Source organism: Piliocolobus tephrosceles, chromosome 6 (assembly GCF_002776525.5).
Source record: "Piliocolobus tephrosceles isolate RC106 chromosome 6, ASM277652v3, whole genome shotgun sequence".
Classification (NCBI taxonomy): domain Eukaryota; kingdom Metazoa; phylum Chordata; class Mammalia; order Primates; family Cercopithecidae; genus Piliocolobus; species Piliocolobus tephrosceles.
In genome coordinates, this window is record NC_045439.1 from 8,454,352 (window position 1) to 8,482,296 (window position 27,945).

General features: G+C 43.2%; 1 long non-coding RNA gene across 3 annotated transcripts in view; it reads left to right on the plus strand.

Annotated features, from left to right (window-relative positions):
* LOC111538143 overlaps nucleotides 1-27,945 on the plus strand; it is a 52,783-nt gene that overhangs the window by 11,985 nt on the left and 12,853 nt on the right. The window contains exons 3-4 of one of the 3 annotated variants that reach the window (XR_002730233.1): nucleotides 5,901-6,055; nucleotides 6,498-8,384. The exons of 1 other annotated variant lie outside the window; for it this stretch is intronic. This is a non-coding gene — a long non-coding RNA (uncharacterized LOC111538143). Of the gene's footprint in view, nucleotides 1-5,900; nucleotides 6,056-6,497; nucleotides 8,385-27,945 lie in introns of those variants that run through there. One more of the 3 variants, XR_002730234.1, reaches the window with a different exon arrangement.

The window sequence follows — 27,945 nt, forward strand, 5'->3', positions numbered from 1 at the left end:
GGAGATACCAGTTCACACTCTGCTGTGAGATTGGAATTTGTATGTGATGTACCTGGCATAGTGCCTCAGACACATGCCCTAAAATTGGTACTTAGTCCAACGGTGGTTGTCATTATACCAAAGAGTACCAATGACTTTAAAAGCTGAGCTTTCTAGCCTTATCAGGACCCACATCTAGAGAGGGTAGAATTGTATTTTCCACACCTATTAGAAGTGGAGTCCTCCAATGTTTACCTCCTGGGCATTTTATAGAATTGAATGGTTTGAGGGGGCACTGACACCCCCTCTTCAGGTTACTCATACACTGTGTCGCAAATAAAGAAATGCATCTAAATAGGATAGGCAAGCCTGCTTACAATGGCCACACTTGGAAAAGATTAAGCCACTTCCCTGGATAATAAAGGAACAACAGGAGAAGTAAACATATTCATGGTAGATTCTCATCCTAAGAGAGTAGCACTAAACCCTCTCCCTCCTGTTGTCAATGCCTCTTCAATTTAAACAATGAACTGCACCTCATAAGAATTGAATTTGCTTATTGATTAATCCATATGTACGCAGCACTTGATACCATAAGTCATCACACTGGAATACAATGTGCTCCAAACTACAGGTGTCCAGTCATTTGAAGTATAAAAATTAGGTAATTACAGCCAGAAGTATTCATTAAATTTTGAAAGTAGATAAATAAAACAGAACATTGATAACTAGTCGTTCAACTTCTAGAAATAAAATGTGAAAAGAGAAAAAACAAAACAAAACAAAATCCTTCCTATTATCTTCCCCCCAAATCCCTTTTATTCCTTATGAATCAGATACAGCATCTCCAGGGAATAGTTATTGCTTCCCTCTATGCATGAAGCAGAGCAGGTTGTGGGGGAGGCGGTGTCCACCCGGGAATGGGGGAGGTCCCTGAAGCAGAAGGTGGCTCCATCACCTGCAATTCCCATCAGAAACCTACCTCAAAGGCTATAGATCAGACATTGTTTATGGGAGAGGGAGAGGGAGAAGGGCAGGGCTGGGGGGAGCCCACAGTGTGTGATTCTCAAAATGTTGAAAAGGCCAGAGCACAAATACATCTCCACAATTACACTTTGACTTTCTATAAGTGCTGTATGGAGTCTGAGGAAGTCAGAGAGAGAGGGTGGGTGCTGAGCCTGTGCTCGCAAATTCTTCAGTGAAATGGGAAAAGACAGGTTAATGGGTAGTTGTCTCTGTGTGGGTGGGTGCGGGTGGAAGGGCAGAGCTGGGAGATGGTAGAATTTCAACATCAGTTGAAAAAAACAGGCCACGCAGCCTCCCCCCAGACCAGCTGATTTTCCCCCAGTGAATTCACCAGGGAAAAGGGATTTGGAGGCAAGATCTCATTACTAATTTTGTTAAAAACCCACCTGCGAACACAGTGAAATGAATAGTCCCTGGGATTTGGGGGTTTTGGCTGTGTGCTCAGGTGTAGACAGACCTTAACCTCATCAGCTTCTTGACTTCGGGGCTCTTGATAACATATGAGGTGTTCTTCCATATGAAGGAAATATGGATGCAGCCAGAAACCCAGCCCTGAGCTTGTGGATGGTCACCCCAGGCCAGCTCACAGTACCGATATGAATCACATGTGAGCAAATGATGATGAATGATAAACACGGCTTGTATCCAGAGGCAAACAACCTCAGGAGGTTATTTTCACTACCTTGGCCATATTTATATGTGGGGTCATGCCTCTGTTAGGACTTTCTGTCCCTGACATTTATTATCTCATGTTATATCTGAACATTTCACAGGTTTCTGGCTGCAGGGGAGGCTGAACAAGAGACTTACTCATGTCATCAAGGACCTGGTTCTTCTAAGACTGTTCTTTCTGTATCCCTTGGTGTGGGCCCTGTCCTCAGTCTCCGTGCCATGCCTTCCTCAAAATCCCCAGCTCTACTTGCACTGCAGCGAAATGATTGCCCTGGCTCTGTTCCTCACATCTTCCTATCACTCCGTCCATAGACAAGGAGGGTCTACTTTTGTGGCTCTGTCTGGTGACCATCTCTAAGGTGATGTCCAGTGATCCCTGCTTCTTGGTATTTACACCCTTGTGTAATCTCTTCCTCTTGAGTGTGGGACAGGCTTGGTGGCTTAATGATTGAGATGTCAGGTCCCAGATTAGGTGACAGTAGATGGTGACATGCTTTTGTTCTTCCATCCCTTCTCTGGCTGAGTGAGCCAGCTGCTCTGTGGAGGCCTCGGGTGACCAGAAACTGAGGACAGTCTCTACCCAATAACAAGCAAGGAACTGAGACCCTCAGACTAATAGCCCAGGAAGAACCAAGCCCTCCAGCTGCCCCATGAGTGGGCCTGGAAGCCGACCCTTTCCTGGTCAAGCCTTGGGATGGCTGCAGGTTTAGCTGATACCTTGATGGTAGCCTGGGGGTAACCTGGTTGCAGATGTCCCAGCTAAGCAACCTGGAATTGCTGACCCACAAAACCTGGGGGATAAAACATGTTTGTTGTTTTAAACCAAAAAGTCTTTGGGAGTTTGTTATACAGCAAGATATAATAAACACACTATAGAATAAGAAAGGTGTTTCTTTTTCCAAGTTCCAAGGAACTCATCCTTGATTCTCCTTGGCTCTGAAATGTACGTCTGTAAACCAAGGGTTTCATTCAAAGATAATGACCTTGATAGCTAGAGACAGGAGGGGCCTGGATTTGTGGTAGAAGGAGCTGGTCTTCTGTCTTAATGTTCCCTTACTTCCTAGCTGTGTGCTGGGATGAGTCACTGAACCTCGTGAAAACTCCTCTTGCTCGTCTATGCAGTAGCAGGTTAAAGTATGTCTCCCGAAGAGATATGGTCAAGTCCTGATCTCCACGCCTGTTAATGTGACTTTATTTGGAAATAGGGTCTTTGCAGAAGTAATTGTGGTTATCTGGATTTAGAAGGGGACCCTAAGCCCAACAACTGGTGTCCTTTCTATGAGAAAAGAAAGGGAGATTGCACATACGCAGACATAGAAGAGACCCTGTAGAGGACTATCTGCTTTTACAACTGAGCAGGCCATTCCCCCATTAACATCATAGTCCCGCTCTTGCAAACGAAGCTGGGCATTCCTCCTCTGCAAACAGGGAGGACAAAGGAGCCTACAAGACTGGCCTCAGTTGCAAATAGCAGACCCTGGGGGCTTGTTTATATGTAAACATCTTGGACATTCAGAAAGTCAGGGAAAGATGAGAGAAACAACAATGTGTCTGGCGACTTGCTAACATTCCACAAACGAAGGTATAAAATAAAGCAGAGCGTGTCGTTCGGAGCGGCCGCCATGTTTGTCTTGTCTTGTGTTGTCTTGTGTGTTCATTCCTTTGTTCAGGAAACACGCGGACCCCAACAAGACCCCAAAAGAGAAGGCCATGTGAGGATGGAGGCCGAACCGGGAATGCGGCAGCTGCAAGCCAAGGATACCAAGGATTGCCGGCAGACACCCAAAGCCAGGAGGGAGGCATGGCTGGGATTCTCCCTCACAGTCCCCAAAGGAAGTAACCCTGCTGACACCTTGATTTCCGAGTTCTGCCTTCATACTATGAGAGGGCAGGTTTCTATTTTGCTAAACCACTCTGCTTTGGTACTTTGTTATATCAGCCTTAGGAAGCTATTAATAACACATATGGGTAACAATAATTGATGCTGCTGTGAGATCATGGATGCAGAAGTCAGAAGTCTATATATAATAATTGTAGTGACCTGATGGCCAGGGCGCACCTGTTCTAGCCCTCTCCACAGTGGGATTCAGTGTGCCAATAAATGACCTCTTTGGCAGAAGCTGAAAGAGTTCAGATTTGATGAACAGAGGTGATTAGCAAATTAGAAAGCAGTTCAAATAGAAAGCATTGGATTTGGGGCCCAATGACCTGGACTTACTTTCTTCTGACATTAGGCAAAATTGCTTCATGGCAATCAGCCTCAGTTTTGTCAATGCATGGGAATGATAAACCAAACCTAAAACATTGTTATGGGGAGGCAGGAAGAAGAGTGAGAGGGTAGGAGAGAGAAAGAAGGTGGGGGTGGGGGGAGGGAGAGAGAGAGAGAAAAAGAGAGAGAGAGAGAGAATGAGAGAATGTGCAGTTTTCTACACTTTGTCCAGTAAATGCTTCTGTTTTCACTGAGCTATACTTTTGGTCTTTCTTTATTGACTGTCATACAGTCTGGCTCCAGGCTGCCCCATCATTCCTGGGCACCATTGATGAACTATATTCACAGACTAGACATTAAAAAGTGTACTTGATCGTGTTAATCTCCATTGACTGGGTTTGGAAGAGGAGCAGGGGAAGTAGGCAAAGCTGCAGGTTTAAGTCCACAGCTTCTTGGTGGCAGTGACCAATAAATGTGGCCATCGCATGTTTGTGCTTAAGTTATTTTAAACATTACCCATTGTCACAAGGACAAAATTCAGGCTTCTGTGCTCTGGTCCACTTGCTCCTGGCCTCATCCCCCTTATTCCTCTCTTGTATTTTAGCTTCTGCAACACAGCCTGATCTGTCCTGATTGAATCAGGTTCTGCATTTTCACAGTATTATGCCTTGGCTTCTATTATTGCCACCAACTGGAATGTCCTTTCTTACTGACCACCTTTGCACTCTGCACACCTATCTTCCCTCTCTCTTTCACGCTCTCTCTCTCTTTTTCTATTCCTTCCTCCTTGCCAACAAACCCCTAAGAACCATTATCTTTTTTTTTACTTTCTCAATATTTTAGCCTTTTCCAGAATATCTTATGATTAGAATCAGAATGTATATAGATTTTTAACCTCCTTTTACTTAATAATATGCATGTAAGTTTTCTCCATATCAATATTATTGCTGAATAATATTCCATGGCACAGATATACCACAGTTTGTTCATTCCTTTACCTATTGAAGAACATCTTGATTGCCTCTAAGTTTTAGCAATTATCAATAAAATCTTCTATGAATGTTTGTGTGCAGTTTTCTATGTGGACATGAGTTTTCAACTGCCTGCCTTTTACAATTAAGCTCAAATGCCACTTCCTCTAGGAAGTATTGCCTGATTCCCTGGGATCTGCAACATTGATCTCCCTCCTGTTTCCAGTGCTCCATTGCACCTGTTCTGCCACAGCACTTAGGGGACTGTGCTACACTAACTGTTCCCTGCGTGTCACCCTGGTGAGACTGTGGGCTCCAGAATGACAGTCTATGCATCTTGATTTCCACAATACCTAGATTAAGTGGTCAAAACATATTTTTTTACCTGAACTTTGACTGGGTTTTCTTTCCTTGAGCCTGGTCCATCATTTTTCACCCAGTGCCTTTAAAGAGGCAATTCCTGGAGTTAGGTATCAAATAAGAAGCAAGGTCCAAGTGGTCCCTTGTGGGTCATGACTTCTGGATCACAATGTAAGTGTGACATTAATGTTTGGTGAAAAAAGGTGGGACTATGAATCCTTAGTGGGTTCAGAACTGGGGGAAGCGGGGAGAATAGCAATAGTCATCTTCTGGGAATACTCACTGGTGTATGTTACCCAGAGAGCACATCAGCCCACTAGGGTTCTGGGAATGAACCAGGAACAACTGAAAAGATAAAGTTACAAAGAACAAATCAAACATAAAAACATAAAAAATATCAGAAAGGCTTTGTACAGATGTTAGGAATATAATACAAATTTGGCTCTGAGTTTCCTGGCAGCCCAAGCGCAGAAGGAAACATGATGAATTCCAGTGCATGATGCTCGCCAGATTAAAAGGGGAAAATGTCCTTAAGAAGCCTTTCTGTCCCCTCTATTGAGCCTGGAGGTTTATTTTTCCTCCCCGTGGGTGTTCATTAAAAGAACACTACAGCATGACATGGAATCCTTATCCTAACAGCAACAGGCCATAGAACACTATTCTTTTCTTCTCTTACTCCGTAGTGTGGGAAGATGGGATGGTAAGCACAAAGTCTGTCTCTGAAAGCACCGGCGCTGTCTCTGATGACAAACTGGTCATGACACAAGCTGACCCAGTGGAATGACCTCCATGCTAAACCCTCAGCTTCTCCTGCATTTGGACTGTGGCCTTATGAAAGGTGTGAGAAACCCTGTGACCACGTTGCAGCACAGAGGCAGCTTGGCCAGCCCACCCCTTGGGCCTAATTTTTCTCCCTGGCCAAAGGGGTCAAACTATTCCAGTGCTGTGTGCTCCCTGGGCTCCAGAGTAATCAAACACACATGTGTGGCACTCCACTAATCAGGGAATGAAATAAAGCTAGGTGTTTCCATATGTTGATTCAATTTACAAGCAAAAGTATGTGTCAGGTAGGGGGCACAACAGTAAGGAGTGGGCAGTGAAGAAATGATTCCACAATGACATTTTGTAAGGAGCAAAAAGATGAGGAAGAAAAGGGGAGACACATCATTGAAGGCCAGGCCCTGTGCCAATTTGTATTTGCCTGTATATCTGTACCTTTCTCTGTCTTATCTAATGAAATAACAACAACCACCTAAGGAGAGTTCTATCTTCTGTTATAGATAAAGAGACTGATCTCAGAGTGGCACAGATCTACAACCATGTGAAGAATTGGATTTATATTCATCTAACTCCAGAAAGTTCCTGAGATTCCTCTGCTTCATCATCTTTTCCATGCCCTTGAACACACGTTATCAAATAGCAACAGGTAGTGCAATCACTAGACAAATGATTCTCAGCCTTTTTCTTTGCCATTAGCACACCCGAAAGGAGACGTGTTGGACACATTTTCCTAGTCACCACCCCATGAATCTTCCATACCACGGGTATACTGTGTATTCAGTTATGTATCATCTGTACACCTGTTTCTAAAACATAGAAACAGTAGGAACCCCTCCTCTAAGAATCCATTTTAATTCTCTTGGGTGTGATGTCACCCTCCAAAAAATGCATATGCTCTGGACTCAGTCACAAACACATTACGAATGCATGATCACTTAAGAACGTTACCAAAGTTCATACATTTGAGATGATAATTCTGTACTATTTAGTTCATTTTAGAGATAAGTAAGAACCAGAGATTCCAGGGAGGTAGACCAAGCTGACAGAGCAAGGAAAGGCCGAGCCAGACATGCAGCTGAAGCATCTGGATTCCCACTCTAATGCTCTAACTTAAGCAGGATGATAAGTAAATGGTTGTGTTTCAATGTGCTCTCAATACTTCCCACACTGCCTCCTTCATTAATAAAGGAATGGTATTTTGGGAGAAACCAGAATCTGCCCTGGGGCAATGGAAAGACAGCAAGGCAACCTGCATCCAAGTCTTTAGGGGATTTTTTGGAAAGCAGAGTGTATTAGTCTGCTATTGCTGCTGTAACAAGTTACCATAAACTTAGTGGCCTAAAACAACACACATTTGTTGTCTTAAAGTTCTGGAGGTCAGAGCCCAAAATGGGTCTCATGGATCTAAAATCAAGACTTCAGAAGGGCTGTGTTCCTTTGGGAGGCCCTGGGGGAGAATCTGTTCCATGCCTTCTCCAGCTCCTGGAGGTCACCTGTTTGCTTTGGCTGTGGGGCACTTCTAGCAACTGCATCACTCTAACCTCTGCTACCATAGCATGTCTCCTTTTCTGACTCGCACCCCCTTCTTTCATTCACTTATAAGGACACTTGTAGTCCAGAATAATCTTCCCATTTTGAAATCCTTTACTTAATCACATCTGCAAAGTCCCTCCTGGCCTATAAGGCGACATACTTGAGAATTCCAGAAATTAGAATTTGGACATCTTTGGGTGGCTGTTATTATGCCTGCCACACAGACCAATGCATACACAATGTGACCAATTCATCTTGGTTTGTCTAAGACTGTATTGGCTTTAAAACTGAAAGTTCTGCATCCCAGGAATCCCCTCAGTTCCAGGCAATTCAGGACAATTCGTCGTCACCCTATGTGCACCTCCTATGTGCTCCTTCGAGAGTTGGGGTTTTCTTTCCCCTTCAGAGGACTAACTCCTATTCACCTAAAGAGTACACAGAGGCTGGGTGTAGTGGCTTAGGCCTGTAATCTCAGTGCATTTGGGATACTAAGGCAGGAGGTTCACTTGAGCCCAGGAGTTTGAGACCATTCAGGGCAACATAGTGAGACCCTTCTCTACAAAAGTTTTTTAAAAATTAGTTGGGCATGGTGGCACATGCCTGCAGTCCCAGCTGCTTGGGAGGCTAAGGAGGAAGGATCCCCTGAGCCCAGATTCAAGGCTGCAGTGAGCTATCATAGTGCCACTGCACTGTAGCTGAGGCAACAAAACGAGGCCTTATCTCTAACAATACAAAAAAAAAAAAAAAAAAAAAAAAAACTGCACAGAATAGACTGATGGACTGAAGGCTGTGCCCTTATCAAACATTTACTGAATAATAATTATAAGTTTGCCTCCTAGACTGGGTGACTTCTCAAATTCCAGGTCGAAGTCATATTTATTTCTGTTGCCATAGGGTATTATTGGGTCCCTGGTGCTTACAGGTGATTCAGGAAATGCCTGTTGATGATGTGAATTGAAGAGAAGGATAGATAAATGCTTGGTTGGGAGGATGGCAGGAGATGGTGATGGGTAGGACAGGTGGATGGATGAAAATATGAATGGATGGCTAAGAACGATTAGTAAGCTGGGAGAGCATCTCAGATCCCAACACCATCTGGGCACAAAGCAATATGTTATCCCAGATGGGGAGAAATACAAGGAAAAGAAAAGAGAGAAGAGAAGGCAGGAAAGAAAAGAGAAGGGATGGGAAGAAATGGAAGAGAAGAGAAAAGAAGACAAAAGAGAAGAAAGACAAAAGACAACAAATGAGACAAGTAGAGAAAAATAAAGACTAGAAAAGGAAGAGAAAGGAGAGGAGAGGAAAGGAAGGAAAACACATGAGTGATCCCCAGCTTGGACCACATACCCACAACCAGCTCTGGATCCCAGAGGTGGGACTATGCCGGAATTCCAGAGGAAAAGGCATGCATGCCAAGCACAGGTCATTCCATCAGTTCTTCTAAATTATTTCTCCAGTCCAGACCCGCATCAGGGAGAGAAAGCCTGTCATGCATTTTAATCTCAGAGTTCTGGGCTGGTTTTTGTCAGCCCCAGAGGAAAAACCACTTCTCTTTTTTTGCCCTTCTCACATGCTGGGCAGGCGTGTTACATTTTTTTTGGCTGTGAAGGCACCAAGTGTTTCTTGGCAGCATGTACATCTGGAGCTCAGCCTCTTCCCAAGTCAGAACGACCAGAGATTCAAGATCAATGGGTGTAGCTGTCAGGTGGGTTCCCTCTCCAGTGCCATCTTGGGGAAAGGCAGGAGGACTTTTGATCTTCCACTTGTCCAGCTGGGACTCGGCTCTCTCTCCCGAAAGTGCATACGTGAATACCTCACTCTATTTCTATGAGCTTTCTCTTTTCATTATAGCTTCACCGCCAATGGAGAAAGATCAGTAGAATATAATGTTGAAGACTCAGAGTCCTTGGAACTCTTTGGCATTGACAAATCGTGTTACAACAACCTCCTTTGCGTCTTAAACAGCCTGGCATTCTCACATTCAGCTTGGCAGCCTCATCAATATTCTGGAGAGATCTGAGCTCAAGGCCATCAAATATGACACTTTGGTTCAGTCAGGAGTGAATCTGCTGACTGTGGCCTTAGTGACACCAAGGCTGGCATGTCGGGTTTTCTCTCAATTCATGGGCTTTTCTGATGTGTCCCTCAAATCCAGCCCTGGTGAAGGGAAGGAAAAGCACCCAGACCCAGCTCTGTTCTGTATGGCTTTGAGGGTGTCACTTCCCCTTTCTGAGCCTCAGTTTCTCCACTGGCGTGGTAAGGTGCAGTTTGGACCAGGTAGTTTCTAAAGTCTGCTACATTCCAGCATGCCCAACTTTGTTTAGGATTGCTCTGAATGAATAAGTGTCCAGCCATGGCCAGGCCAATAGATAGGGTCAGAAAATATAGTTTGCCACATATGGAGTCAAGCATTGACATAAATTGTCTGCCTGAATTCTGGCTTTGGTTGTTTGTGAATCAAACCATGCCCCCTGTGTGCACAGTAATGATTGGTTATGGCGGCCATATGTCCTGGGTTTCCTCGGACAGCCTTGATTTCAAAAATTCTGTCCCATCGTCAAACCCTGTGTCAGATCATGCATCTCGATTTTTGATTCAGAAAATATGGTCACCATATGGCAAATGCATCTCCACCACTGTGACATAGACGGCTTGTCTTCATCCTCCTGCAAAGCTCTGTTTCATTCTCCCAGGCAGACAAGGATGCATCTCCTCTCTGTGCCCACTCCTGTCACCACAAAACCTTCAATCTATCACTTCCATGTCTGTGCCCTGTACTGGACACCAGGCTCCCCAAGGGCAAGAACAACATTTGGTTCATCTTCATATTCTTAGCACCAGCTCTGAATAAACTAAAAGCAATGTTTCAGGAGTCTGTCACATTATACAGTAGAAATCTTCCTGAAAAGATGGGGGCGTACATTTTTAAATTATAATCTCTTTTAAATAGAACCAGGAAACTTAGTACTCAAGGAAGAAATCATACATTTTTTTTCCTTTCCTTTCCTTTCCTTTCCTTTCCTTTCCTTTCCTTTCCTTTTCTTTTCTTTCTTTTCTCCAAATAATTATTTCAGATCTTCTAAGAGATCTGGACTTGCATATGTCATTTGCTAGGGGCGAGTAAACCTTGGAAGCAGATTCTCCTGGCTGTATGGGATTCAGTCCACTCATGGCCAACAAACTGAGACATCAGAAAAGAGAATTTGCCATTTTAAATCTGCAGTCAGCTGAGACTCAGTCCTGCAGTTATATAATTTCTTGCAAATTTGTTTCATGAACTAAAGAAGGCAAAGGCTTTTTCAGGTGTATGAGGGGGTAAAGTCCATCTTACAGCCCTTGGAGGAAAACCTTAGTCAACTTTCTTATATTTCCTTTTACTGGCTGCTTTTAGTGCTAGCCCGCTTCGTTGAGTACCTTATCCTTCCTGAACTCTCTAGACATACGTGTCTCCAAGCTCCCCTCTAACCCAGATTTCATTCCGGCAGCCATGCTAAACTTTGATCCAATGTTGTCCATAACTTCTACTTATTTCCAGAGTAATAATAATACTTCATAGCATACCATTCAAGACTTCTTATGGTTTGACCACCGTCTATTATTTTATGCCTTAGGTCCTCAAAAGACTCGTACACCAACACCTTTTACCCAGAAAAAATCAAGAAATCCAGTCATTTTTACTATTGCTAATCCCAGAAAATAGCCCAGCTCATGCTCAAAGTTCTGAGTCTTTGCACAAACTCTTTCTTTTCTCTGGGAGGAGTTCCTGGCTTCAGGTACCTTGGCAAACCCTGGCAGTCTTTCCAAATCTTTTTTGATCATCTCTTTTATTGTGATGGCTTCTCTCATTCAGTAAATATAGATGACGATGAGGATGATGATGATAGTAATAACAACAATAATAGTGATGGTAATGACAAAGCTCACATGTGTTCAGCAGGAATTATGTGCTGGGCTGTGAGCTAAGTGATTTTCAGACTTTACCTGATCTTACATTTTATAGCAGAAAAGAAAATTCAAACCCAGAAATATTTGCATAGCAAAACTAAGTCCAAGGACACCTAGTTAAAATAGGGCAGAGCTGAGGTTGGGACCCATTTTCTGTCTGACCTCAAAGTCAGAGTTCATAACTACTACATCCCACTTAGGCTCAGTCAGGTTCTAGTTTGGACCACTTCACACCCACAGAAGGTGCCTCTTGCATGGTCATCCTCATGTTGACCAGCCAGCCTCAAGGATCTCGAGGACAGAGGCTCTTCCCTATAAATCTATTCTTCATTAGTCCTTCCTATCATCCCTGACACACGATAAACATGTAAGTAGAGTTGGCTGAAGAAATGGGCACAAAACCATTCCTTCATCTTGGCTTATTTTTGCCAAGAGGATCATCTCAAGGGGAACATATAGACACCTTCCACCAGATGTGGGCATATATTCAATCTCACACTTCAAAAGGGCCACCATAGTCAGCAAGCAGCAAAAATAACCTAGGCTTCTTCTAGCTGGAGCCTAAGCAGAACCCACAGAGGCTCTTCACTGGCACAGCAACTCTGTGCTCCCTAGAGCCTAAAGCTGACGAAGAAGTCTGCAAATCTTACCTTTCAAAAGAGTCAATGCCGAGAGGATGACAATATTAAGTCTGAATTCAACAAAAGCACACAAAGAAACAAACAACCCCAAAAGTAAACACAAAAGAAATAAAAACACCTTGGGAGGCCGAGGCAGGCAAATTGCCTGAGCTCAGGAGTTCGCAACCAGCCTGGACAACATAGTGGAACCCCGTCTCTACTAAAATACAACAAATTAGGTGGGCATGGCAGCACATGCCTGTAGTCCCAGCTACTTGGGAGATGGAGGCAAGAGAATTGCTTGAACCCTGGAGGCAGAGGTTGCAGTGAGCCGAGATTGCGCCATTGCACTTCAGCCTAGGCAACAGAGCGAGACTCCATCTCAAAAAAAAAAAAGGAAAGAAGAAAGAAAGAAGAAAGAAAGAAAGAAAGAAAGAAAGAAAGAAAGAAAGAAAGAAAGGAAGGAAGGAAGGAAGGAAGGAAGGAAGGAAGGAAGGAAGGAAGGAAGAAAGAAAGAAAGAAAGAAAGAAAGAAAGAAAGAAAGACAAAAGCCCAAGTCATGAGTCATGACTGGTAGAAGCAGTTTCACTGCTTGACTTGATTTAAGGGACAGTTTCACTGGCATAGAATCTTGTCTGGTCCTTTGCTTGAGATTGGCACTCAAAGGTTTCCTAAGAAGCCAAACTGAGTGGACATGAAACCTCATGCAGTGAGTGAATTGACAAAACGCACACATCAATCAACAACTGGCAATGTGGATCTGCCTTCAATCATTCCACATCAGCAAAGAAAGTCTAATCATTTTGACCATCTAGACAGAGGAGATTGCAACTAACTTTCTGACTGGCTCAGTTTTGGCAGCACTGTCCCAGCTCCCTGTGCTGATCTACTATTATAGAAAGGTCCCACTAATAGACATTCTGTTTTTACTACACTGATACCTTTCTCTTGCCTCTCTCACATTTCTTGACTGAATAAGGTTCACCAAAAGTCCTGGAGGCTGTCTTGGATCTGATTCCATTGTCCATCAAGTTTCCATGCTCCCTCGAGGGAAACAGGCTGTTCAAGAACTCCACATTGTGACTGGAGGAAATACTTCACACCAGCCCTGTCTCTCTGTGGTTATGTGTGTCTCCATCCTGTTCTACTCTCAGAAGGCAAATCATAGTATTTCTGCTAACTGCCTACTGTGCACCTACTGTGTACCTACTGTGCACCTACTGTGTGCCTGCTGTGAGGACGGTGCTGAGGAAAGTGAAAATTGTGAGCTTGTAGATCTTCAGCTAGAGGTAGACCCATAAATATAAGCCAAGATTAAGATAAGAAACAACTACAGGATCAAAGTGGCACTTGCACATCAAGTAATGGGCTACATAGGTCCTCGTTAGAATGTCAGAGAGAAGAAAGGCCCCCAGCAGAAGGGCCTCAGTCAGTCATAAAGAGAAGCTGTTTCCCAGGTCAAAGTGGATATGGAAGTTCAAGACTTTGTTCAAACAGAGATATTAGAGACAATCCAGACAAGAAGGAAAAATAAGTGTTTAGGGTGGAGAGGGAGGGAAAGGGGAAAGGGGAGGGGAGGTTGCATATTCAGCACTGTTCTCTTAGTCTTTATTATACTCGCTGCATTTACTTTCCATGTGGCCTTCACCTCTCTGAATATGAAATCCTTTGAAATAAGAAAGGAAGGGTCCATCCAGTTCAATACCCCAGCACCCACCGTAGGTCCTGACTCATAGGAGTCCAGTAACCTTTAAAGGCAAGAATAAAGTAATGATAGGATAGATACGTGAAGCATCTGATCCTGGCTCATGTCATCCCCTGGAATCCTCTCCAGTCCCGTGAGAGAAAGGATGAGCATGGAGAGGTGTGCACAGCGTGTCCCCTGCCTTGTGTGTCAGCTGGGGCAGGTCATTCCTTCAAACCCCAGTCATTATCCAAAGGGTTGTTGAGTTAGAGGAAATGCATTTACACTGGCACATAGTAGGTATTCCATAAGCAGGTATGACTTTGTTTTCTCCTTTTCAGGCACCCCACCTGGACTGGGATAGCCACCTATGGGAGAAGTCACCAAAGCTAGTCCTAGGTTAGAATCAGATGTGTTAGTACCAAATAGAAACCTTTATTGATTATAGCGAATGATAATAACTTTATCCTCCCTACAATTGCTCTTCAGTGAGTACCTAATGTATGCAAGTACAATGCAGAGTGCTTTTGTCCATGATGACATTGATTTCTCACAACAGCCTCACCAGGCACAGAGACTGGGAGCCAACACTGGTCCCACTGTACAGATGATAACATGGAGGAGCTGAGAGAGGAAAGGCTTTGTCCAAGGCCACCCAGCTAAGAAACAATTCCAAAACCCATGCCTGTCTCTAACATTCTTTGATCTAAACACCATTCTTTAGGATAGATGAGGTTTTATTCTGATGTCCACATAGAAATAAGGGTCCTCTGCCTTTTATAGTTCTGCTTTAGCTGTAGAAGTGACTATATCACTTATAGTCACTTCTGCTTTGTAACATCTATTAACATTATAGCAGTTTCTCCCATTTTTTCCCCTGATTCATGGCTACAGAGCTCCTGGATGCAGGTCTGAGACATAACTTGTCTTTGGATTTGAGAATTGCTTCATCTGGCATGGTATGTTACGCAAAGGAGGAACTCACGGATAAAATGAACCATTGAGTATCTCCATAATTATGGGCATATATACAAATTGGTAAATTGAATGCTCAACCCAGCATTTTTAAAAATTTATCCCTGCCCAATAAAATAAAAGTCAGATGCTGTTGTAGGATTCAGTTTGCTTCTTATCCCACTATTTCCCACCTCTTATACTCATATTCCAAAACTCACACCTATTCAACTAAAAAGGGGGAAAATATGCCTGTCTCCTTTTGGACTGATCAATTGAAATCTCACTAAACTTTTCATTCAGGTCTGGTCTGAATGCCTTTAATTTGGCTAGGAAACACCATGCTTACTTAAAGTTGGATAATATTATCTCTTACCTGTGGATATCCACTCCTGGAGTAAATCAATAAATGTAATAGTAAAATTGCTAATCAAAAGCAGAATCCAAAATAAAAGTAAATCATCCAGGCAGCCTAGCCACTGAGTTGTCAGGAGCCGTATCTTGAAGAAACTCTGTCCTGCTTCAGTCTCTGAGCTGGCTTTAGTGGCTTTGTGACATTGGACTCCGTTGTCTCTCTGAGTGCTACATAGCTCTTTTGTAAGGGGGAATTCAGCTATCTCTTAGCTTAGGGTAGTTTATTTTCTTTCACAGAGTTGCCCAGTATTTTGGGCATGGTGGCAGATGATTTTATTCTTTTTGATGCAAACTACCAGTAGGCTGTAGAAATCCAGGGAATAAGCAAATATCAACAGTTGAAGTCCATAAAGTTATCTCAGGAATTCTGTTCTCTGCCACTCTATCAAATAAAATAAAAATTTATCTTGATTAGACAAAATCAAACCTAACCTAAAACAAAATTACCTTCCCTAGGAAGGGGAAATACTACTTACAATACAAATTAATTGGAGAAAGCAGGATGCAAAATTGTTTATTCAGTGTGATCTCAAATGTGTAAAATAATATGTGCTGGAAAAATGAAGTACAGCAAGATGTTAACAGTTTTTACTTCTGGGTGATGCAATCATGTATGATTTCTATTTTCTTATCCATTCTGTGTTTGCCAAATTGTCTAAATTATCTTTTATGATTTAAGGATTATATATATCCACTATTTAATTTTTAATTGATACATAACAATTATAGATATTTTTGTGGTACATCAGTGATATTTTGATATATATAATGTGTGGTGATCAGATCAGGATAATTAGCATATCCATCATCTCAAACATTCATCACTTCTTGGGAAGATTCAATATCCTTCTTCTAGCTATCTGAAGCTATAATAATATATTATTGTTAACTATAGCCACTCTTGACTTGAGCACACACACAGAAACTGCCTAATATTCACAGTGGCAGACACTGTGAATGTTATCAGAAGTTCACTTGACAGTCCTGCCTTAGGAATCATGCCAGCATTGTAAAAACAAAGTAAAAGACACAAATAGAAAAGTAGAAAAGTGAACTACTGGTCAACCGTCCGTTTATCATGTATTTAGTGTCAAATGCATTGCCAGGCCCTGAAGACCCCTGCCATGCTCAGCCTCCACTCCCCTCAGCTCCTGAGAGCTAGTTATGATTCGGACATCACGGGGGTTTCCTTCTTGACCTCCACTCCTACCCTGCCCACCTTGACATCCCTTGACCAGAGCAGTGTCATTGGCTGGGGAAACACAGCTTTCCAAAGGTGGCGCCACAATCAGCAGTAATCACTGCATGGATGGAAGAGAGCCTGGACACTGTGCTTCCCAATGGGAGGGACCTTGAACCCCTTGGGATGTGGCAGCTCCAAGGTGGCATGCATGTGGGATGTAGCATGGAGCAGAGTGGAGCCTGATGCTATCTCATGCCTCTTAGCAAAAGTTGGAGCCAGTGAGGGAACATTAGGGCCACAGTCTTGCTAAAATCCATCCTCTCTGTTCCTTTGCTCTTCTGAGGCTCTCTAAGTTACCACAGCAGACTGATGGCATCCAATTAACTTTCTGTGGGTGGTTCAGTTGGGTGACCACCCTGGAGGTCAGCATCCATGCCTGCTTCCTTCTGGTCCATGAGTCATGCCTGGAGGTCTGCAGCCCTTAGCACACTGCATGGTAACACAGACCAGTTCAGGAAGCATTTGCCCAGAGTCTGCTCCACCCCATTCAGACCCACTCCCCCAGCACAGCAGGACCTGCAAGCATGGGTCTGAAAAACAGATCGAAGACCTCCAGTCCGTGGCCAGATTCTGGCTGAGGCACACGAAGGTCTAGGGTTTCAACACCAGGTTAACTCCCAGGAACCAGAGCAGGGAGGGGGTTCTGGCAGTCAGCCACTTGGACAAACACACCCAGAAAGCCTGAGCCCCACCCCCTTGCCAACCCCCCTGCCTGGAGCGCCCCAGGCTGAGCTGCCGCGATGCATGACTTGCCCAGGCCTCACACAGCTGAGCAGAGCTGGAAGCCTCCGGACACATTCCTGGTCTCAACTTCACTTTCCCTGCCTGGTTCCTATTAATGCTGTGGGTTTCCAAGCCCTAATAGCAGAGCTCTGGCTTCAGAGGAGGGCTGCCTGGAGCTGCCGGGCGCCAACAAGGTCGCACACAAATGAGATCTTTTGGAGTCACCCTTTATGGCCCAGACACTGGATTATTTATAAACTTCTTGAAAACCCACAAAACAAAAGCAAAACTGAAAACCTTGGAAGACACCAGGCTGGACATATGCTCCTTTATTCAGGGACAGAAGTCAGGCAGATTGGAAGACGCGTTTGTTGGTAAACGCCGGCCTTCCTAACGCCATGCTGTTGATGTTGCATTCGGTAAAGCCCTTTCCTTGGAAGTTTCATCATTGACATCGCCACTAGGCTGCTGGAGATGCCCTGCAAGTAATGAGATGCACACCTGGAGACAGTGGGTTGGAGAGGTTGCTCCCCGTCTCATGGAACAGAATGGAAGGCAGGTGAATGTTCTGAAACTGCAGCCAAGGAGAAGTCAGCTCAGTACACTGAGGTCCTTGGCCAGGTAAGCTCTTGGACAGCTCTGCTGGAAGAAAGGGCAGCCTGCCCTCCTTTTCTTGGGCCCTCCAGCCCCTTCCAGGAGTTAGCATTCTCATGACACACTCACTTCCTCTGAGGGATCCCTCCAGCATCTTCAGGGTGAGGCCACCAGGTGCAGTGGCAGAGGGTTGTCTGCCTAGGCGGAAATGAAAGATAAAGTCTGAGGATGAGGGACCAATGCAATGAGGCTGCTTTAGGAAGACAACTGGAATTTCCCCTCTCACCACTCATGGAGTCTGCAGCATTCTGTGATCTAACTCCTTGGCAGTAAGTTTAGATCACTTTGTGAGGGGCCTCCAGCAGGTAGAATAGTGTGACCCAGAGCCTTTTGAGTGGTTACACATCTGTCCATTTTCATGATCTAATTCAGTAATTTCTGTGTCCATTCGTTTATTTGAAAATCCCTATGCAGTATCTAACACATCCTGTGAACTGTGTTTGATGTTGTATAGAGAGGAGTAACAAAAACATGGTTCTAAAGGAGATAGTTTTGCATACCCATGACACAGCCCAGCTCTCTTGACAATTCAATTTGAATGAGACAGACACTAATTAAACAGGCAAACAATCACATAAAGTGTCAGTTGCTATGGTACGAAGTGTAGGATGCTAAAAACATAGGGAAATAAGTCCTAACCCCCTCTTGAGGACTCAGGGATGGTTTCCAGGAATGGAATCAGAGCTGGTTTTGAAGACCAAGTAGGTGTTTTCCAGGTGGAAAAATGACAACAGGATATCCCTGGTCAAGAGAATAGCATGTGCCAAAGCCGTGGAGGGTGGGCAGAACAAACACATGTAGAACTTGGCTGGGGCATGTAGTGTGACGCTCATGGAGAGGACGCTGAGAAAGAAAGCAGCGGCTTGACCATGAAAGACCTTCAAAGTCATGCCAAAGAGATGGCCCATGGATCAGATGTTGAAGTTAGAATTCTATCTGGCAGCAATGGGGAACAAGAGATGGAATGGCAGGAGGCAGGGGGCGGTAAGATCACAGAGAAGCTGCTGTCGGAGCCCAAGTGCTCAGTGATGGAGCGGCCTGGATGAGGCTGGGCAAGGGGAGAGCACTCAAGAGACATGGAAGAGTCACCGTCAGTGGCACCTGGGGACCGATCCGGTGAAGGGTAAGAGAGACAGGTAGTTGAAGTTGCCTCCTGGACTTGAATGCAGAGAGGGTGGCAGTGCTGTCCAGGGAGTGATGGGAAGACAAACATCCAGGTTAGGTCATAAATGAAACATGGTCTTCCTTCATGTGAAGATGCTCCTCTCCCCCTCATCTGCTCTGCCCCAGGATTCGGCTGTCAGTCACACTGCCAGCGGGGCCCAAGAAGTCATTTGCACACTCCTCGGTAATCTGGATCATTTCCATTACTGCTTTCCCTTCACTTTGAGAATAAATGAAAAAATCGACTCCTCCGGATGCCAGATTTGTGTTCCTGTGTGAGGAGATTGTTTTTTCTTTTTTGCATCTGTGTGTACGTTAAACAGCAAGAAGAAAGTCGTGAAACTCAAGGAGTTTCCCCAAAAGTAAATCAATTTGCGGTTGAATGTGCTGTGGAATTTGTTTGCAAACCTACGAGAGCGAAGCGAGCTTAAAAAAGATGCAGTTGGATGAGACTGCAAAGTTTTGGAAAGTTCTTTGAACACATGTAAACATGATATGTGTAAGCAAATGTTTAACTTGCCTTTTTTACTTCTACAAATTATATTATGAAATCAGACGTCTGTGACTCCTTAAGAATGTCAAATCAGTGTATTCCTTCAAAACAGATAATTGCTTAGTGCTGCTCAGCTTCCAGGCTCCAGGCCTTGGGAAGGCTGGGTTTCCAGCCTGACAATGAATGGGGGCTTGTCTAAGAAGTTGATTTGCATCATGCAGGTGGCAGGGCAGGGGCGTTCCTTGGGCTCTTCGCAAGGTAGGCCTGCTGGACACAGACCATCTGCCCTGTGGAGAAGGAGGCAAATCCACATCATTGTTTGTTTCCTCTTCCTGGGGATGCCAGCATGATGTAATGATTTCATTCCCTGCTTTGCCTTGTGATGAGAGAGACCAGCACTTTAATCCATTCTAGGGAATGATGGTGCAAAATGTATTAGATCTGATAGTCATATCAGCACTGCTTAATACTCTGCTCTCTGAGAACGAGGGTTGAAGCATCTAGAATTAAACTGCCCTTCTGGCGCCAAAGGAGATGGAATTGGCCAGATTAGTATTTATGAGCACCGCTAACGTGGGGCGAGGTCATCTGATAACGGAGACGCTCCTATTGTTCCTAGCAGAGGGCATCCCTGTGGTTTGGAGGCAAAGATGGGGAAGATATACTGTGTATGTCAATATTATATGCTCACACATATAATTAGGCTGTTATTACTAGACACATCTATTAACATTGCAGCCAGACCTGGAGAGATATCCTCTGGAACCATTACAGGGCTTTTCAAAGAACACACAGTCCCATTGAAATCAGCAGAATATTGCCTGGCCTCTCTACTGCACCCCAGGGGGGGTGTTCACACTCCTCAAAGCCTAGGCCTGACTCCTGTTAATGCTAATAGCAACACATGTGCACTTCCAAAGGAGAGAGGACCACATAGTGCTTAGTATGCTAGTAGGCATTAATTCGATTCCTTGGGTGCAAAACAATGTCAATGGGGCCATTTTGATGCATATGCTACTGCTCACAAGCCCAGTTAAACCAAAGGGTTATTGTGATGTTGCATTATCCGTAGGAGATATATGCATGATAGATTATTGGGGATGCAATTTGCAGTGTATTGTTTATTCCCAATTTATTGGGTGTTTGTTGTTGCTGCTTTGGAAAGGTTGTTTACATTGAAAGTAAACTCATGTTAAAAAATATACGTATGTCTAGTCTCAATTTGGAAATTGTAAAACTACAGCTGTCACTTTCCAAAAGTCTAAGGGTGATTTTACAGGATTGTTGGAACCAGATTAAATGTAACAGTCACCTACTAATTGTCTGGGTGACAATTTTTGTTCCAAGTACTTGACTTGCTCATTCATCAAATAGGGACAGTAGTAATGCTGATAAATCCTGAAGATTTGAGCCTATTAAAGAAAAGCTTTGTTCTCAAGGAGCTTACAATCATTATATGAATCATTTCTCTGTCTCTCTCTCTCTCCTGCCTCTCTCTCTCTCTCTCTGTCTCTTTCTCTCTCTCTCTCTCTCTCTCACACACACACACACACACAGAGACACACATACACACAGAGACACAATGAGTGAATGAAGAATTTATGAATACCTTTGGCTTATAGATGAGGCTTTTCTGATACTCAGAAGAGAAGTGACTCAACCAAGGCCATCTGGCATGTAAGTAGAAGAGATGGGGGGAGAAGCCAGGATTCTGTAACTTCATATTTGTGACCTCTGAACGTGACCTCCCTGAGGAGTAAAACATAAATCACTTAATGATATGGCTAGCCATTCTTTGTACTTCCCTGAAAGCAACTGACCCTGTGTTCAAAGAATGCAGGTTATGACTCAACGTCTCTTGCATACAACCTAGCACTTTTTAATTGATGGGAGGAGAAAAAAGATGTCATTCAGATGGCATAGCATTGGGGGGTGTTAGCCACCTCCCTCTCTTGAGGAGGTGTGTGACAATTTCAGGATTCAAGGGGATCTTCCCCTGTCTATATTGAATATTTTTTCCAGTTTAAAAGCTAAAACCACTAAGGATCTCACGAGGTTGAAATGAGTATGCTTTGCAGACAGGCTGACTTGAGCTGGTATCTTTCACTGGCATGAGGAGGAGAGGTTATTCACCACTCTAAGACCCAGTTTTTCTTTCTGTGAGATAGAAATGACACCACCCACATTGGAAGATGTGACAGGATGAAATGAAATCCATCCTCTGCATGAGGCTGAAAAGCTCATGGTGCAGTACATTCCCCTGTCATGTTAGTTGGTGGTGAAGACAAAGTTGCTCTTGCTGGAGAAAATGACCCCATCTGTTTTCTCATTTGATCCTCATCAAAACCCTGCTATGAAGTGCTCATTCTGGTATGTTTTAGACACACTCACAGAGGATCCAAAGTAACTTATCTAAGCTGGGAAAGATCATATCTGGAAAATCCAACCCACATCTCCTGTTCCCAAGTTCTGTGCTTGCTCCCTCCACTTTCACAGTCTATAGCACGGCTGTGCTAGTCCTGGCTACGACTGGCTAGTCCTGGCTTGAGAGGACCAACTAACTGCAGGCACCTCTTTCTAATGCCAGATTCAGAGATGTCATGCTGGCAGTTTGGCATTGGCCATGGCAGAAGGAATTTACACCACAGACAGAGGCTAATGCCACAGCTCACAGCGGTGTTTCACCAGGAGCCAGTTGGTAAACATTACTCGCACATCACTGCCCCTCTGCTCTTAGTTTTCATGTGTTCTCAAATAAAATATGATTTCTGAATGTCCCTGTTATAGTTTGGATCTTTAAAGGGAAGTATTCTTGACCCTTTTGTTAAGTTTGAGCAGGCATTGCCAAGTAAGTAGGTTCAGCTTTTTAAAATGATTTACCTCCCAAGGCACTTCAAAAGGATGGGTCTCTTTAGTCAGCCCTGACTCAGGACTGTGGGCAGCAACACCTTGCCTGTCGTCAGCATAGGCTGTTCTTGACATTCTGAGATCTAAAGACCCCTTGGATAGGGCTAGCAAGTGTCACTGCCAAGAGAAATCGTTAGTAGGAGTGTTCAGGAATGTGTCCCTTGCTGGAAACAGGCCACATCCTCCATAGCGGGGAAAGAAAGAGACTATTTCCAGATGACCTTTTGCAGGCACATCAGCAGATAGCAGAAGACCCTTCTGCCTTGGAATCGAAGGATGAGAAGATGGAGACATAGGAAGTAATGGAATTTTTGCTGCAAGCAGATTTATGGAATACATTTGTTTAATCATTGAAATCATTAGCAGCTACTCCAGAGATATAAGGATGGGGTCATCGTTTGTTGTCCATATCGGATCTGTAGTCTCTAAGTCAAGAAAAAAGCATCAGACATGAACCTGACACAAAAATTCACAGAAAAAGTATATATTCACATATGGTATACTCATAATATGTTAAGAAGAAATAACAATAAAAAATAAACAACTCTCAGCCATTTGGGTTTGAGTGTTTGGGGACAGACCAGAAATTTGGGGTGGCTTCTGTGTCTTCTAAAAAGAATCACAATGGATATGATAACTACTTTGACTGTAGTGATGGTTTCGAGGGTATATGCATTTGTCCGAACTCATTAAATTGTGTACATTAAATATGTGCAGTTTTTTGTGTATTAGTTATATCTCAATAAATTAGTTTAAAAATAGGCAGTTGTAACCATAGCCTATGAACAGAAAAAATAAAAATAAATAAATCATTAAAAAGAATTACAAGCAGGAACCAGAAGATAAATTAGAATGTGTTTGTCTCCTCTGGCAGAGAACTCCTTCTATGTGTGCGAGCGCGCGCGCGCGCACACACACACACACACATTTTCTCTAAGTGAAAACATCACTACATTCTCTGGGTCAAAAGAAAAATTCTAGCTATGTGGTCCGAAGAAAACAATTCTTAGAATATTTCCATGTCAAGAGGCAGTGTAAGGGGTACAGTTTTTATCCTGTGGTTAGCAGAATTGTAGAACTTTTTTTTGCTTTATTAAGACAGATAGAAGTTCTGACATCAAACTGTTCTGAAAACAAGGAAGCAGATATAATGATTGGGACAGATGTACATAGTTCTAGAACTCATTGCTATAGACTGAGTGTTTATGTCCCTCCTAAACTCAAACATTGAAATTCTGATCCCCGAAGTGACCATATTAGGAGGTGGAGGTGATTAGGTCATGAGGACTTCATCTTCATGAATGAGGTTAGTGTCCTTACAGAAGAGACCCAAGAGCTGCCTTGTCCCTTCAACCATGCAAGGACATGTGGAGATGGTATCATCTGTGAACCAGAGGGCAGGCCCTCATCACTTGCCAAGTCTGCTGGTGCCTTGATCTTGGACTTCCCAGCCTCCAGAACTGTAAGAAACAAATTTCTGTTGTTTACAAGCCACCTAGTTCATGGTAATTTATTATGGCTGCCTAAGGGGACTGAAACACTCATAGAAGTACTATATGAATGTAATCAAGTCAAATCTTCTTCCTCTCTTTCCCTTCTTCTTGCTACTGCTCTTTCTTGTCCTCCTTCTCAACGTATCCTTTTTCTTCCTCTTTTTTCTCCTCTTCTTCTTTTTCTGATGGTAATCATAATTTTACCTTAGGAATCATAAAGAGAGGTATTTCTTCACACAGACCACAGTGGAAGAGGTTCTTTCCCTCATTTCACTGGCCGCAACTCCTGGATATCCTGGATTGGATTTCCCTTTCTGAAGAACTAGTAAAAAGAAACCACTTCTGCTCATACTACCAAAGGCCAAACTGGAAAGAGAGCACATTTCCAAAACATTGCCAGAATCTTTAAAGCGAGGAAGGAGACCTTTTCTTCAACTCCAAGAAAAATGTGTCTCATTTATCCCCTTCACATCTTTCTCCTGAGCCATTTCAGCCAATCTTCCAAATATATATTTACATACATGTCTTCAAACACGATCCACTTGCCCAATGTACTTTAATGGCGACAATAAAGAATTAACACTGTGGCTAGAGCTAAGGCATTTTCAGTGTAGTTAAAAAAAGAACACTGTGGTTTGGTTCTGCTGAGACGATATTGCTCAACAGTTAATGTAATCATATTACAAGCGCTGTATTAAAATCATATGCAAGACAAAAATCGGTCTGAACGGCAGCAACTAACGAAAGACAAAGAAAGATCTGTGAGTTGTCATAATCCGTTAAAGAAATGTTAGCAAGAGAAGGTACTGACATATACACTCACACACACATAGATAGCCAGAAGAACCAGTAAGAACCCACAGGGGATTTGCAAAAACACAAATGGATTTCTGGGAAAGCTTATCTTCATACGCATCCCTTCTGAAGGACATCGAGCTTCTTGGCCATGATAAGCTGTGTGCTTAGAAGTGATGGTCACTCCAGACCTCATATAGACCCAGTGCAAAGCCAAGTCCAGCTTGATACATTGGGATATTGTACAATTTTTCATTAGCTGGGGTTTTTGCCAGACAGGATCTGGCAGGTAGCTCCTTGAAAGCTGATGACTTTCCTACTGTGGTCCTGGTTTTTGCTGGCAGTTGAACTCTGCCATTTTATACATTCCTGTGGTAGGGATTAAGTCTATCAAAACTATAAAGTTTCTTATAATGTTAGACATTGGGACACGAAATCAGCCTCCGGCAATGGTCTCCTTCCCCTTCTTCCATGCAAAGAAAAGTCAGACTTAAAAAAAAATTATTTAATTTTGAATGTGTAGTACCTGGAGTCTACTTCAAACACTTTTTCATGGAACAAGAAGCATCAAATGTAAGGTTTTCCCAGCAGGAATTTACATAAACTTGAAACCCTGCCTGGATTTTCTATTTCCCCTCAAGGAAAGAGTTTGTAAAGGAGCCAGTAGAGGATCAGTAGCCAATCATAGTTGGAGGGCAAGTTAAGCAAGGGAGGTACTCAATGGTGAGAGTCTTAAGACTACAAGGTGAAAAGGCCTAACCTGCAAGGCAACATCAGTAAGTGGTAGAAAACTTATATGTAGATGATGTTTTGTTTCTCAGTTTGTGGAACAGGTTTCTTTGTACTGCTCATCCTATCCACCTTGATTTCAACTTGCTTCCTCCAGCTTGACTTTAAAGGGGAAGATCCATGTCAGACCAAACTACCCTAGTATGCTTTTGTTCCTGTAGCAAATAGCCAACCTTTCAAGGAGGAGAATAGTCCTCATGTCATAAGCCTGCAAATGTTTTTCAACATAACAAATTTTGGAGAGAATCCTTCCTCCATTACAAATGCCTTCCTTTGTTTCTTGACTTTTTAAAAATAAATGAATGCATCAAGAAAATACGGTACATATGCACAATGGAATACTATTCAGCCATGAAAAAGAATGAGATTCTGCCATTTGCAGCAACATGGATGGAACTAGAGGGCATTATGTTATGTGAAATAAACCAGGCACAGAAAGACAAATAATTGCATGATCTTACGCGTCTGGAATCTACAGAAGTTGATTACATAGAGTTAGAAAGGAGAATAATGGTTAACAGAAGCTGAGGTGGGGTTGAGGGCCAGAGGATAAGGTGTTATTGGTCAATGAATACAAAGAAAGGTCTTCCTTTTTTGACACTAAAGAGAATGAAAATATTTCTCTTAACAGACCACAATACACTGGTTCAACCACTTGAGAGGTTTACTTTCTTTTTTTCGATTTATTAGTCTAAAAAAGTTTTTTTCCAGTAGTTAGAAGAGTATTCCTACCTGTGTTTTGTTTTCCCCTTGATATAAATTACTATTATCTTATTTTTAGAATTCACATAACAGACCAATTAACATGGTTAATCTTACAAACTTTACCACTCTGATCAACGTAGATTTAGAAATGGTTGTAATTAATGATTTCAGTTGCCATAGATCCAGTGAAAGCAGACTCTTTTTTGGCGCACATATGTGTGTGTGAGGGTGAATGTTACATTTGTGGCCATTTATTTCTGAATGTTATTATTATTATTATTTTGCCTGTTATACACTTCTTAGTATTATATCTGGCTTGTCTTTTTAAAAGTATGGTGATTTCCTCTTAAATGATGTAATTTTATGAAAGACTAAAGCTTTGCAAACTTGAGTTTGGCAGTGAGAATTCCAGTATTTATATGAATGTTAACATGAATATGAAAAGGGCTTAGATTAGTCAGACAACTGCAGCTCACGTTTTTGTTTTATGTTTTGTTTTTTTCTCCTCTTGCTTTTCCTCTTTCTTCTCTCTTTCTTTCTGTCTACAAATATGTTGAAGTACTTTCTAAGTGCCAAAGTCTGTGTTGGGAGTGGTAAAAGCAGAGGTTGATCAGACAGTCCTTGACCTTCTAACACGGGGTGATAGATGGTGATCAAAGAGGTGACTATGAAAGGGCATGTTCAGTTCAAAAGAGGTGCACACACTGGGTCCCTGCAGGGTCCAATGAGAGCCTGTATTTTGTCTTGGATAGCGCCTGTAGGGGGTAGAAGGGCTGCAGTGGGTTTCCTAGAGGAGCTGACTTTCTTTCTGTGTGGAACAATCAATTGCTGATGCCCAGGCATTTTGGAAAGTGAGGGTTAGCAGGGTGCCCTAAGGGCCGCAGCATAAGCAAAGTTTGTAAAAGGAGAGAGTGTGCTGGATTCCTGGATTTGCAAGCAAGGTGCCAGGTTTGCAGGATGTAGGAAAGGGAGACAGAAGGAGCAGGGGCCGGAGACGAAATGCTCTGTGCGCTTGCTAGGCAGCTTGAACTTGACTCTTGAAGTGATGACATGCCCTCATGGACTTTTAAGGAAGAAAGAGAGAAGATGGTGCCTAGTCCAGTGGGGAAGCATGCACTTTCCAGGCCAGTTTTCTGGGTTCAAATTCCAGCTCTATCATCGTTGAATGGCAGGATCTTAATCAAGTCATAACATGTCCATGTGAACGAAGTTTTCCTCAGCTGCTCAGCTGTCATATGGTGACGTTAAGTAGGGTTCCCAGCTCCAAGTATCGATGTAGCCAAGCAGACAATGCGTCTTCAGGAAATCTGCTGTAATAACAAGGGCAGAGCATAGAATAGTAAGAAGGTGTGGGAGGGAAGAAGCCAGACATTTCTCTGCCATTTGCTTTGGCAACTGGACAGTCATGGAACCCAAGCAGGTAACCTCACCTTGCAAACCTTGGCCTCCTCATCTGTTTAATAGGGTTGAAGAGATTCCCCACAGGTGGTTGAAAGGACCAGAAAATAAAAAATACAAGCACATTGCCTAGTGTGCATGCTGGCCCATATTAGGACCTCAATGCTCCGTCTCCTCCTCTTTGCAGTAGATTGATGCCAAGGAAATACAACTGGTGTTTCAGGCTCTTGAGGAGGTTTGATGCCATGCCTGGCAATTATGATACATGTACCCTAACTAAACTGTTGAGAAGAGAGTCTTTTCTTGGGAAAAAAAAAAGGCAAAAATAAAACCATTAGGTTGTCTGTCTCAGAATGAATTCTCAAAGTCTCTCAGGAACCTCAAAATTGGAGATCTTTAAAAAATAACCTCAGTGATTATCTTTTATGGCCAAG